The sequence below is a fragment of the Myxocyprinus asiaticus genome, chromosome 20 (genome assembly GCF_019703515.2).
Source record: "Myxocyprinus asiaticus isolate MX2 ecotype Aquarium Trade chromosome 20, UBuf_Myxa_2, whole genome shotgun sequence".
NCBI classification, from domain to species: domain Eukaryota; kingdom Metazoa; phylum Chordata; class Actinopteri; order Cypriniformes; family Catostomidae; genus Myxocyprinus; species Myxocyprinus asiaticus.
This window is the reverse complement of record NC_059363.1, coordinates 13,119,129-13,133,515: the sequence shown is the minus strand read 5'-3', so window position 1 is coordinate 13,133,515 and position 14,387 is coordinate 13,119,129. Positions and strand designations below refer to the sequence as shown.

At 37.8% G+C, this 14,387-nt stretch overlaps 1 pseudogene; it reads left to right on the top strand.

The window, feature by feature from the left end:
• The window catches only part of LOC127411038 (formin-2-like), an 83,552-nt pseudogene that overhangs the window by 40,146 nt on the left and 29,019 nt on the right, over window positions 1-14,387 (top strand).

Below are 14,387 nucleotides of genomic sequence, written 5' to 3'. Positions count from 1 at the left end.
TGTATAAAGAGAGACATGCAGACACAGAACTATAGACAGACCAAGAGGAAGACAAATGGAGAGGATGAGGTTTTTCCCCTCAAAGAATGAAAAATGGACAGTTCAAAAAGGACAAAGTACCATGCTGTTATGTAACTTATTGGCAGTTCTAGACTACATCAGTTTGACTTCACTGTTTGGGGGGCATACAGTAAATCAAACCCACGGTTCAGTTTCTTGGAAGATCAGCGGATATCTCTGTTTCAACTGGTTATGACCAAATGCTGATTTCACTATAAGTGTGTGCGCGCTGATGAGTTTGCAAACCAAGAAGGCATGTGCATTACAGCAACAGTCATAAATCTTGCTGTCAGTATGAGAGATCATTTACACGCTTTCCATGTGCGAGTGTGCACAGGGTGTGATAAACGTCATAATGATGAGATAAAGACAGGGTGGCGTAGCCACACATCATCTTCAGACCTCCACGACGCCAGATCTTTCTTCACACACTTCTGAACACTATGTCAACACCATATATAATATGTCTGTGGCCGTTATTTTCTTCATTTAATGCTTTTAACATAAATGTATGTAGTTAGAGAGCAGCCATAGAAATATGGTGACACTTTATAATAAGGTTCGTTAATATGTCATTGACAAACATTATATATTGCTTAACAGATCAGTAGTTTATATATGTTAAAATATATTTATGAAATTATATGAATCAAAGGTTTTAACATTGATAATTCTTGAAGTTAGATTTCTAACTGTTTGATTATAGAAAACACACATAGTTTTATTGCACCAAATTGTATTAAATAAATGTTTCATTTAAACCTCTTAGTTCTTAAGAACAAAGAGCTTGAAACATTGCATATGTGAATTAAAATTTGAACAATTATAATGTTTCCTGGTTTGGAACGCAGAAGTACAACATAGTTGGGTAAAGTTCTATAGTGGTAAATGGGAGACCACAGTAAATTTTATTTTTGCATTCCCATTTCCTTCAATAGCAAAAGAAAAAAATCCACTGTTACATTTTCACGACTTAAAAAAATTTGAGTAGTAGAAGTCAGAAGAAAGAAAGATGAAAAGTTTACTGTCACCCCCTCAGCATCTAGGTAATATAATCTGCTGGGTAAAATAAATGGGATGTTTAGATGCTGTTAAAATACGGGACAATAGGCAGAATTATATCATTATAGTCTGTGAAAAGGGTAAATTGTATCCTGCACCTGTGCAAACCTTTCTATAATTTCTCCTTAACTATTTCAGTTACATTAACTAATTATATCTTAATGGTTAATTCACCCCAAAATGGTTATTTACTCACCCTTATGTTGTATCAAACCTGTGTTAACCTATTTCTTTTATGGAACACAAAAATATGTAGGTTTATAATACCATTAAAATATGGGTTTGGAACACATGAGAGTGAGTAAATGATGGCAGAATTTTCATTTTGGGGTGACGTAACCCTTTAAATGTGCACTCAGTAAGATTTTAGCTGGTTCTTACTCGTCCTGTTGTTCCCAGTAGTACTTCTGATTTTGAACTCTATACTGGCACCTGTCATCCTGGATGCTGGAAGTTTGTTCACTAAGTACCACCGCTTTACACCGAATGTTTGTTTATCCTCTGTTTTGTTACTTTTAGTCCATCTCTTCTCCATCTCATACTACACACATCCCTATTGTGGACATTCTTGGATTTAATCCAAACAAATTTTTGCTAATTTTTTAATTTTGGGCAGCCGCGATACTCTGCCGGCTGAACACCGCCTTGTGCTCACGCTTGGCTTTTGATGTCGCACTGTTTATCTGTGATCTGTGCCACGAGAGCTTCAAGTAGTAGTGGTTTGTTTCATTACTCCAGCAGGGACCTCTTGTTTGAACATTTTATCTCTCCACTTGCACTCATTCTGTTTGGACTGTGCAGTGGATCACACTCCTGTTGATCAATACCTCACCATCACTCTGGACTATACTATTGACTCAGGCTCTGTTGTTGTTTGTATTAAGTATACTATGTTGTTTTATTGTTTGGTTTGCTTGTTTTGTGTACAGGTACTTTTATGTTTGAGCCTTGGCTGAAAGCAATATGTAAAGTAAATATGTAATTATTATTGTCTTGACACAGTGTCATGTGCTGTCAACATGGCAGCGCTCATGAGAGGGCAACCCGCTTCATGTAAAATTAAACTGCTTTTATTGGGTTTCTGATATGTCTGGAGTCTTCATCTCATATATATATATATATATATGTATTATTAACTTTATTAACCTATTTTTTCTCCCACAATCTTTTTGTTCTTTTAGACTTCTGCTGCAAACTGTCTTTCCTTTAGTTTTCCCCCACCCCTTCCCGCTGTAGCTTGAGGCGGTGTTGTTGAGTTTAGATGTTGAGGTTGTTTCGCTTTAGTGTGCGAGACTCCACGCTGTCTCCGACTCCTTCAACCAAAACCACAGAACACCCACACACACCCACCATACACACACAAACACAAACACACACACACACACACACACACACACACACATATTGGTGTGGCTATCCTTATGAAGACTCTCCATAGACATAATGATTTTTATACTGTACGAACTATAGATTCTATCCCCTAACCCTAAACCTAACCCTCAAAAAAAATAAAAAAAAAATAAAAAAAAATTTCTGCATTTTTACGTTTTCAAAATAACTTCATTTAGTATGTTTTTTAAGCGATTTGAATTATGGGGAAACTAGAAATGTCCTCATAAACCACATTTATAGCATAATACCCTTGTAATTACCAGTTTGTAACCTAAAAAAATGTCCTTGTAAACCACCCAAACCCGCCCACACACACTATCCTCTCTTTCCTGCATGTTCTCTCTGTTTTCTTTTTCACTGCCTGACTCAAGTAGAGTCTGAATTATAGATCACACTTTGTATGTTAGGTTCTTAATTAAAGGTCAAAAGGCAATGCATACACACTCCAGAAAGCAGGGTTTATATAACTATCATATCATTACTGCATGGTCGCAAACTGTTAAGAGGTATCTGTTTTCATAACCCTGTTTTAGAATAAGTAGTGTTAGCCAGGTTTGTTTTCATTTAGATGTTTACCCCAAAAATATTTTTTTCTTAATGTGCTTTCTTTCTGTTCTTTTGCACTATCCACAGCAAGCTCAGATAGAAGAGATTGATCAGATTGAGAAACATATCAAGTCTTCAAAAGACAAAGAAAAAGTGAAACCATTAGGCAAGCCTGAACAGTAAGACCCCAAATCATTATTCACATTAGCATCATATTAAATTTTTAACGGGAATGAAAGCGAGGCTGTGAGGGATAGACTTACCGTCTCTTCAATGACATGCATGATATAAAGATGTATAACGCTCCTAGATCCCATCTGATTTTCCACAACTCATGTTGTCTGGAGTTTTTTGTCTACTGAATGTTCTTGGAAAGATACTGTATTATTTCAGTGTTTTGTCTGCGGAACAATCCAAAAACACTTTAAACTACATTACAGCCCATTGAAGAGACTGTATGTTTTTCCCTCACAGCCTCATTGGCATTCCCATCAAAAATAAAAGTTGGTACTGCTGTGAATAAGATCTATACATTATCTATCTATCTGTCTGTCCGTCTGTCCATCCGTCCGTCCGTCCGTCTGTCCGTCTTATTCTCCTAATTGTCATTCTTTCTCTCTCTCTCTCTCTCTCTCTCTCTCTCTCTCTCTCTCTCTCTCTCTCTCTCTCTCTCTCTCTTTCTCTCTCTCTCTCTCATAAGAGAAAATGAAACCATTAGACAAGCCTGAAGAGTTAACCCCCAAGTCGAGTTTTGTCTATGTGTCTATCTAACTGTCTCTGTTATTCTCCTTATGTCATTCTTCAGTTCTCTCTCTGTCAGGTTTCTGCTGCAGCGGTCAGAGGTTCCTCAGTTCTGTGAGAGTTCTGTATTCTGTTCCAGTCCAGCTTTACAGAGTGTATTACATCAGTTCAGCGCAAGCTGGAAACACTGCTGAGAGTCTGTATGGTGAGACAGAACATGAAGCACAAGAGGCATATTAAAATTTAAGCAAGACAGCAGTGAAGAAAACATCTATTGGTGCAGGAGCTGGGGAAACACACCAAACTATTCACTCTCTGTTCTTCATTATCTCTCTCTCACCTCTTTTCACAGGCTCTACAATCAGGTAAATGTGTTCTGCAGGTTCTAGGATTGGTTCTAGCATTAGGGAACATTATGAATGGTGGAAACCGAAGGACAGGCAGATGGATTTAACCTTGACATCCTTCCCAAGTTAAAAGATGTCAAGAGCAGTGTGAGTAAAAGTGAGAACATTGCCACTAGGTTCAGATATACAGTAGTAGATATCAGCATCATCATTAGAATCATCATCACCATATAAATGACCACAATTATTGCAATAGTGTGTGTTGTAACAAAATTAATTTCAATTCATGGAGTGGTGTAATGCAGTCCTTGTCGCATACAGTGCAAGCTGACCATTAGGGCCACTGGCTCCCATTTATAGTAGGGATGCACCGATACAAAATTTGTGTGCAGATACAGATATCTTATTATTTATAACAACATCTACCGATAACGATACTGATAGTTTGCTGGTTCTGCTTTTTATGCTATCTTGTTTCAAATCACTGCTAATTCATTACACATCTTAGCAAGACATTTAATTAATAACTTATTATTAATAACTTGTTAATAACTCCATTATAAAGAAAACACTTAAACAAAACGCACATTATTAACTCACATTAACTGAATTCTGAATAGCCTCCTGTCAGGCTCACATTAAATTGGTAAGATTTCTTAATTGTTTTAATGTTCTTATCTCACATTAACTGAATTCTGAATGATGAAGCTTGTCCTTAATTAAAGTAATTTCATACAAGAGACATTTTCTTTACACATAGAACGAGTTGGCCAGGGTCCTTGCAGGACAATATGTCCCTGCAACCTGAAGCAGCAATTCAAATAATTTAAAGATGGTCTATTCAGATGGGTAATACAGATTTTTTGTGTATTGCAAGGGATCCCATACTGTTGCTTAATATCTAGGTCATAAACAGAAAATTTTGGCTGTACCAGTTACAATGAGAAGTCTAGACAATACCATGCCAAGGCAGTAGCCTATAACCACATTCCATTTGGTCTATGTCTGCGTGTGCATGTGTGGGGCCAACTTGCACTTTGGACACCAGGTCTGCTCTCTTGTTCACAAATGCTTTGAGCTACACTTCTAAACTAAATATCAGAATGCGCATGTGTATATCATGTATACAGTCACGAAACATGAAAAATGATATTCTCCCCTGTTTATTTCCATCTCTCTTCACCTTCTCTCCCTCCATCAGGATAATTCTCAGAGCCTCCTGTCCTACATAGTTGCTTACTATCTGCGACACTTTGATGAGGTAGGTTTGGGCAGCTGTTTATTTCAATGGCTCCAACCAACCGCCCCCCGCTTTCACACGTCCTTTAGAATCTCTGCCAGCATTTTCTTCACGGCGGACTGGAGAATGTGGCATTGTTTTTCATTTCATCACTTTTATTTGCCTTTCTTTTCCTTCATCATAGAGACAAATGGCCGCTCTGAATGAACTGGGCCTTTTGATTGCTCGATGCCCCTTTTTGGACACAGATTAAAAGGGCTGTATTGTAAATACTGTCGGTCCAGATGTTGTAATTACGAGCTTGTATCCAAATTGACAAAAATTATCTGCAGGTTGTTGATGTGCTTTTAGTGTTTGGGCAAATAACAAGGAGCGTGCATGAGCATATGCATGTGAACGGCTCTGATCTTTGATAGATGGAACGCTATTTATATAAATTTGTTATGATTGTTTTCGGAATGATAGCGATCTTTACACACCATACAATTTTGACACAATTCACAATCAATCATTTTTCAGAACCAGTGGTGCAGATATGATCTAATAAACACAAACATCCTGTTTTCATATGATTTTGCTTTAGACTTTCCATTGTTTGTATGTGTTTGTGTGTCAGGATGCAGGTAAAGAAACATGCACATACCCGCTTCCAGAGCCTCAGGATCTGTTTCAAGCTTCGCAGATGAAGTTTGAAGATTTTCAACGTGACCTTCTAAAGTTACGAAAAGATCTAAATGGTAAGATATGGACCCACATTAATTTAATACATCCAAGCTGACAAGCGCTCATGCATAAATATATACTCAGATACACATGTGGAAACTCATATACATACTTATGTACATATACAAAAACACATTCATTTTGTATACATCAGTGCCAATGACCTGTGTTCTCCTTTAGAAGACTAATTTTATTGTCAAATGGCTGTTTTATTTGGGCTACCTACTGACTACCACAGTGATCAATACTCCTAAAAAGACCCCAGCATGCTAAAATGAAAAGAGGGGTTGGGGTTATTTTCAAAATTTCTCCAATGGGGTGCACCATTGTGACACTCTACACATTTGTAATTAAATCTAGAATGAGAACTGTAATTATCTTCATAAAGGTGTATCACAGTCTGTTGCATTATCCATAACCTAGCACTCAGAACCATCCTGCAAGCTAGGGAAATGTGCAACACAAACGGAATTTTTGGCAAAGCTTTTTTGGGTCTGTTTGCACCATTACTTTAATTCCTTTAGTAAATCGAGAGCTAAAACGAGTACAAATAAATGTTGCACTTCTTATTCCTAATGAATTAATTGTACCCTTGAGCTAGGCACTTAACCTCAGGTGTTATAGGGAGTCTGTCTTTGGATTTTAACATGGTGACGTTCTATTTCAACGTCATGTAAACACCGTTGTGTGGCGATAAAGATTGTATGCCATTCTGGTGTTTTTCAGAGAAAGACTAGTCTGCTCTTAAACACTACCAGCTTGGCTCCCTGACCAGTAAAGCAATTTATCAGGGTCTTCAGAAGGTCAGTGAGATTGGTTCAGCTTTGAGCTGTAAGTCAAAGGTTGGACGACCCAGCTTAAGTGCAAGAAAGAGTGTGAATGAGGTGTAAGAATCCGATTACATGCTCAAAGCTGAGTTTAAATCCCTGCAAATGTTTTCATTGGAAACACAAAAGACACACACACTCAAACATATGTGGAAATACTTACATTCCAATGTCAGCATGTTTGGCTCATTTAGCTTGTCGAAAAAACACTCTGGATGTTGATGTGGTCAAATTAGAACACAGCTGTAATCAAACCACGTTTACAATAAATCATTTATCAAGGCTGAGAGTGACTTCCACTATCACAAATAATAAAGTCCTAGTGTTTTTAAAAGGGTACTTTACCCAAAATAAAAATTCAGTAAGCATTTACTTACTCTCGTGTCATTCCGAACCCATATGACTTTATTTCTTATACAGACCACAAAAGGAGATTTTTTTTTCGGAATACTTATGAATATATGTATTTTCAATTCAATTGCAGTTCATATTGACTCACTTTAAAGCTTAAGAAAGGACCCAAGAATAGTAGTCAATACAAGTGTGTCAGATTCCAAGTGTTTTGAAGGCATAGAATAGGCTTTGTTAAAATAAAAAAAATAAGCCCAATGTATACTTCAGTTTTGACGTGAGAGCTTAGAGTCTGCATTCAGTTGAATGCTAACCCTTTGAAAGTATACCATACTTCATTTGACTGTGGGTGCATAAACAGGTGGTTGGTGCATGCGTGCTACGACTGCTTTGAGATACTGAATTTCTCTTCAGGTGATTAGACCCATAAGCATGTCTTTATATTTCTTCTGATTCGGGTTATACAAATGCAGGTATCTACTGACCTCCTCAACACAGGCTGTTGTTATTTCCAGCTTCATCTCCTGTTGTTTACCAGCAATTACATATTTTTTAGCTCTTCTTTGTGAAAGCAAAGGCTCAACGGTGAGTTTTGCCAACTTGTGGACCCACATATGAGTACAAATAATTCCAGACACATGCACATTCTGTGCATTCAGAGACATGTGGTTAGAAAAATCGGGCTACGTGCATTCAGTGCTCGAGCACTCTGCTGATGATGAAATTTCATCATTTAGTGTTTGCATCTGACTAAAGTATAATTTGGGCGTTAGGGTTGGGGTTGGTGTTAGGGGATTGGGTTAGGTGAATATCTTGACATCTGTTGCACATTTTTAAGTGCATGAAAGAAGCGTGTTCACAGTTGCATGTGTGTTCAATTGAGAAGATCCCACATACGAGCACAAACTTATCTTGTGTGTTCATGAACGCAAATGACAGAATTTTCTAACTATTTCTTTAAGTAAGTTGGTTTTATTAAGGTCAGTCAAACTACCGGGAAATGGATTCTCATTTGTTCATGGAAATATCGATTGAAGGATGGGAGGTTTTTGATGCATTGCTATACAGTCTATTAGTTTCACTCCTGCTGTGAGCCATATTTCTGTGTCCCTTAGCCTGAATCCCTAGTTGGTGATTTGCATTGTTAATCTTTCAAGGACCTATTAGTTAAGCCCGCTATACATGGGGTTGATGAATTGTAAATGTACTTTTCCAGCATATGTATGCTCAGCTAAATCATTTTCATGTACACCTGTGTAACAGATCAAGCCTAGGTTTGTTTAACACAGGCAACTATTTTCACTCTCGCAATGTTTTGTGTTTCTCAGAATCCTCAGCAGTTCACATCCCTAAAATCTCCCCGTGGCCCAATAAGCATGGCTTCTCTCTTAGCATAGCAGACTACGCCAAATTCATACAATAAATGGATCATCACTGCATTAGCAAGCTAGGCAAAGTGGTAAAGCAGATGTATGATGCTGACAGCTGGAAGGGGCACTGAGGTAGACTTCACAAGGCCTGTGATCCAGCTGGCAGGTACATTAGCATCTGTGTGTTTGCATTGCATTGATTGGCATGTGATCCATCATGGAGTGTAATGATTGAGTGTGATGCAGTAAAGCCTCTTATGAGCTTCTGTAAGACTTCATGCGTACAATGAACAGGAGTGTCAAAGGAAACAAGTTCATGACATGAGATGGGATTAATTTGCATCTGTTAGCACAGATAGCACATTCTTCTCTAAAGTTATAGATCAGTGTCGTGCTGTAAAAGGTCGCTGGAGGATTGGATGTTGGAGCTTCTCTGCTAAAAAGATCAGTTTAGATCAGAATGCATTACCATGCTGGTCTAGGCTTGTTTGTGTTGGTTAGTGCTAGTCTGGTGCTTGGTCTAGTTGGCAGACAAGACTTAACTGTTGAATATGAAGACTGACGAACATAGTCTTTCTGGTGAAGCTGGTTGATAAAGAAAGTCTTGCTGGTTAGGAAAATCAAGTAATCTGGTGCAGACCTTGACATCCCATGCAGGAAAATCCATCTTAAGATATTAGCTGTATTTTGGAACAGGGTTGCTAGTTTCTAGTTGATCCAAGCCTGTTATTAAAGGGTCTAAGTTGGTCATTGGCTGGTCGACCAGCTACCGTGTTCCAAAAACCAGCCTGACCACCTTTAACTGTTAAGAACAGCTGGTAGCTGCTTTGTTACTAGTCTGAAGATGGTCTTCCAGATTGGACCAGCTAATGAGCAGCTTGGACCAGCTACAAACCAGTTTCCATGCTCCAAAACACAGCTACCACCTTAAGCTGGATTTTCCCACAGGGAAACAGCATCCAAAACACAACAAAGGCTGGTGATCATCAATGCTGGTCTTTTCATCAGGATTTTAAACATGGCTGCTTCAACTTTAGGCCCATAACAGTTTCACAAAGATGTGAATTCAACCATCTACCGCGTTCCAAAACCAGCTTGACCACCTTATGACCAGCTTGCCAGCTTGTAGCTGGTTTGTTACTTCAAATTTAGGCTCATAACAGTTCCTTTACAAAGACTTTAGGTCAGCAGAAGTGTTTTAATGGTGTATCTTGTAGGCTATGAAATGTTCTGAAATGGTGTAACATAAAGTAAGGAGCATTCAATTCCTATGGATTTCCTTGCATTCTTTCTTGCCTGTCTCTCATTTCTCTGTCCCCATTTTTTACTTGATTTTACAGCCTGTTCAGCAGAGAAAGTGTGTAATGTTTCATCTGAGGAGCACTTGCAACCTTTTAAGGACAAAATAGAAGAATTTCTCACTAAAGGTAAGAAACAATGCAAACATACAATACATATTTAGTGACCCTATGCTAGAGCAGAATGTGACATGAGAAGTGAAGGACACAGGGCCTCTAGGAGCCAACGAAAAATTCTGGGAAATAGATCTGACCAGACCTGGACCTGATTGTTCCAACATTATTTGTGTAAAGCTAGTGATATGAAAAGTGAGAGTCCTTAATTTCAGTATTTCCACTCATTTCTCCCATGTTCAACCTAGACATGAACAATTTCCCATCTCTGTTTTTGGCAAAGCAAAGTTTTGTGTTGCTTCTCTAAAGAAGGAGGGCTGGACAGTTGAGCGATCATGTTTTGTTATAGTTTCTCTCCATCTTGTTTGTTTGTCTTCTCTATTCTTCGTCTCTCTTTTGGCCTTTCCCTCTTGCTTAGTCTCTGTGTCTATCCATCTCTCTGTGGTTTCAGTTCTCCTGTTTATTTCCTCTGTTAAGTGTGCCTAAGCCAATCTGCCTGATCTGTCTGTGGGTTGAAAGTAGCTCTGAAGATTATTTCTGTCGGCACTTGTCTGTCACGTCTGTGTTTCACTGGCCTCTTTTCATGTTTCGCACTCCAATCATCTTCAATAACCTTTTGCAACTGTTTTTTCATCAATCTCTGGAGTTTACTGGAACATCTTTCTATAACACTTGAGGCTGAATTCACTAAACTGTTGTACCATTTTTCTGTGCAGAATTTCAGTGCAAAAACCTTGCATTTTATTCGCTAATTGGACTGGTCTGTTGCATCCTCAAAACCCAAGCACTCAGAGCCAACCTGCAAGATCGAAAGGCGTGACTGCGGTGACATTTTTGCAATATGATTTTCTGTGGTTCCTTACACGTTTTACAGCAGTTCCAAGGTTAAATATCCACTGAGTGGCACTAAAAATGAGTCTGATTTTCTCCCGAACAGATGAGGTTTTTAATGTTAATGCATTATTGAGTTTTAAATCAACAAACCTGCCTTGTTACCCTGAACCTTAACTGATAGTGTCATAAAAGCTAACGTGACATGAAAAACGCAATTATTGAAGCAACCACGTAATTTTGTGGCACATCGATGACACTTTTGGCTTATGTGTCGACTCGCAAGCTCTTCAGGACTTGTACCCCTGTCTTTTGCATCGCAAGTGCAGTGCTCTATCAGTTGAGCTACCATGCAATTTAATTGCGCTTGAACAAGCGAATGTAGTTGTATAAGTAATGCAGACAATAAAATGTATCATCCTCCAAATTTTGCACTTAAGTAAGTGTTGAACTGATAATCTGCCCTTTTACATGTTAAATATCAATGTTGTTTTAGCACTAAAGAAACTGCTGTGATATGTACAAGCCATGTAAAAATGTAGGTGTAGTAACGTGCTCTTTAAGCGTTCACCACTAAATCTGTGGCCGCATTAGCATGTTACCTAATTTCTATAATTACTTTACTGAATCGGGCACTAAAACCAGCATGTGCAAATAAATGCCACTATTAGCGGTCGCAATTCATTCCTAGGGAATTCCTCCCTCATTTTTTACCCTCATTACATGGTTTCAGTGCATTCTCTCCACCACCATATTTTGCTGCTCTCTCTCTCTCTCTCTCTCTCTCTCAAATTCAGATTCAGACAGGCTTTATTGGCACGACTGTTGTACAATATTGCCAAAGCAAAGACCATTAAAATAATAATAAATAATAATGATAATAATAATACAGTATTAATGTAATATGTGAAAAAATGCAAGGAAGGATGCAAGGAAAATAAAATAAATAATAATAATTAAAAAATTAAAACACTGAAAAAATTTAGAGCATACACATGCACATTTGATAATGTAAGAGTGTTATTAATTGTTTAGTTTTGTCCAGTGGCAATGGTATCTCTGAGTCTGTGGCAGGCTGCTACATATCTAGTTGCTGTAAATAAAAGGATTGAGTTCTCTCCCAATATGTGACTCAGTTTTGTTTGATTTGGTTGAGCCATAAAGTTTAGTATTATTTTCTCAAATTTTGGGAAGAAAATAGATTGAATGTTTTGATAGTGGTCACAGTGTAGTAGGACATTTTCCTCAGTTTCTACAGCTCTCTGTGTGCAGAGAGAACACAGTCTCTCTTCTGGGGCAGATCTGTCTTTGATGGCCTCTTTCAGTAGCCAGTGGATGGTCACTGAGTCTATATTCTGTCAATGTCTTCCTCAGCTTATGATCTTTTACAGTGCTCAAATATTCTGCTGGTGTGTAATCTATTTGAGTTCCAAATAGAATTGCATTTTCATTTGTGATTGTGTAATATGTTTCCAATGGACAATATAATGTTCTTTTTGTTGTTTTATAATTTGGTTGGGCAAGATTATGTGTGTGTCCTGTGATTGGTTCAGTTTGAGAAATAGCTGGGAAAGAACACTGCACTCTACATTCTCCTCTTGGCATTGGAGTGCTTGATTGTGATAGGAGGTTGGGTTTCTGTTCTTTAAATGCTTGTTGAAATTGAGCGCTCTTTTTTGTACTCTAATTAGCAGGGGGTATCTGCCTAATTCAGCTCTGCATGAGTTGTTTGGTGTTGCCCTGTGTACTTTTAAAATGTTTTTACAAATTTGGGTACACCATTATTCCGGTTTTTGTAAGGTTTATATTCAGTGCCCAGGTCTGACTGAATGTTTCTATGATAGGGGGGGGGGGGGTTGGGTGATGTTCGTCTGTTTCCTATTTTTTACAGCACATTTGTTTTCATACATGGTTTTTATTATGTCAAATGTTTTCCCTCCAATTCCACTTTCTAGTGGTTTTAGGAAGAGTCCTTCATGCCAAATGGATTCGAATGCCTTGCAAATGATAGACGTGTCTGGTCAAATTTAACCGAGGTAGATTTTGACACTTTTAGATGGCTCCTTCAAACTGGGCAATTTGGGTTTTCAAAATGGGTTCTCTCTCTCTCTCTCTCTCTCTCTCTCTCTCTCTCTCTCTCTCTCTCTCTCTCTCTCTCTCTCTCTCTCTCTCAATGCTTTATTGACATGACCGTATACAATGTACAATGTTGCCAAAGCATTCATTAACAAAAAATAAATAAATAAATAATAATAATAATAATAAAATATATAAATATGTATTACATACATATAAAAGACAAATAATAAATTATTATTATTATTATTATTATTATTAATAATAATAATAATAATAATAATAATAATAAGCATACAGGTAAGTGCACAAAATGTAAAGAAAAGTAACTACAGAGAACAATGAGTAACAGTAATGGCCTCATGTTTACTGCACTCAGTGAGGAAGTGAAGTACATCCTCTATGACTTCTTGAGTGCAGTGTGAACACAGTTTCTCTGGGTCTCCAGCTCTGTCTGTGTCGACCCGTCTTTACAGCCAGACTGTGCTCACTCACACAATACGTCATCAGAAGCTTTTTGTGATGGTAGTCTTTTATTTTGGTGAGATACGGTACCAATTTATATTCTGTCTTAATTTTTTGGAAATAGGTTGTTGTTTATTTCTTTGAACTTGCTTTGCCAATTATGAATATACTCTTCTTGAGTCATGTTTTGTATTTTTTTAATTTTGTCTGCCTGAATTGAATTGATACATTTAGCTGGTGCTTGTCCACTAAATACTTTAAAGGGTTGCTGTCTGGGTGTGCTTCTCTGTGTATAAATGCACAGTGATGGTGATTTTCTGGGGAAGAGTCTAATGGGTGGAACCAGAATTTACTGGCTCTCTTTTGAATGTCAGTCAAGAGAGGTAATCTGCCCAGTTCTGCCCTACAGCCCAGGTTAGAAGCACTTCTGTGAACTCCCAGGATGTTTTTACAAACGAGGTGGAAAGTTTCAATTAAACTTTTGTCCCAGGATTCATAATTTAGTTTATATTTGGGTCCCGAGATTTCACTGCTATACAGAAGGATGGGTTTGTTGACACTGTCAAAAATTTTCAGCCACAGTTTGCTTGGGGGGTTAAATTTGAATAATATTTTTTTTACACTGTAAAATGCCCTATGAGCCTTGTCTGTTAGTTCCTTTACAGCCATGTCAAATTGTCCAGAAGCTGAGATTGTCAGACCTAAATAACTGTAACTGGTAACATGGCTAAGAATTTTTCCCCCAAATGTAAAAACATATTTTTTTACTTTAAGATGATTTTTCTTTTGAAAAATTATGACTTTAGACTCGTCCATGATTACTGGTAAGGCCCAGTTACTACAGTAATTTTCTAGAATTGAGAGGCTTTCACGTAATCTCTCTTCAGTAGGTGAGAGGAGCAGCAGGTCGTCTGCATATAGAAGACATCTGATTTCTCTGTCCT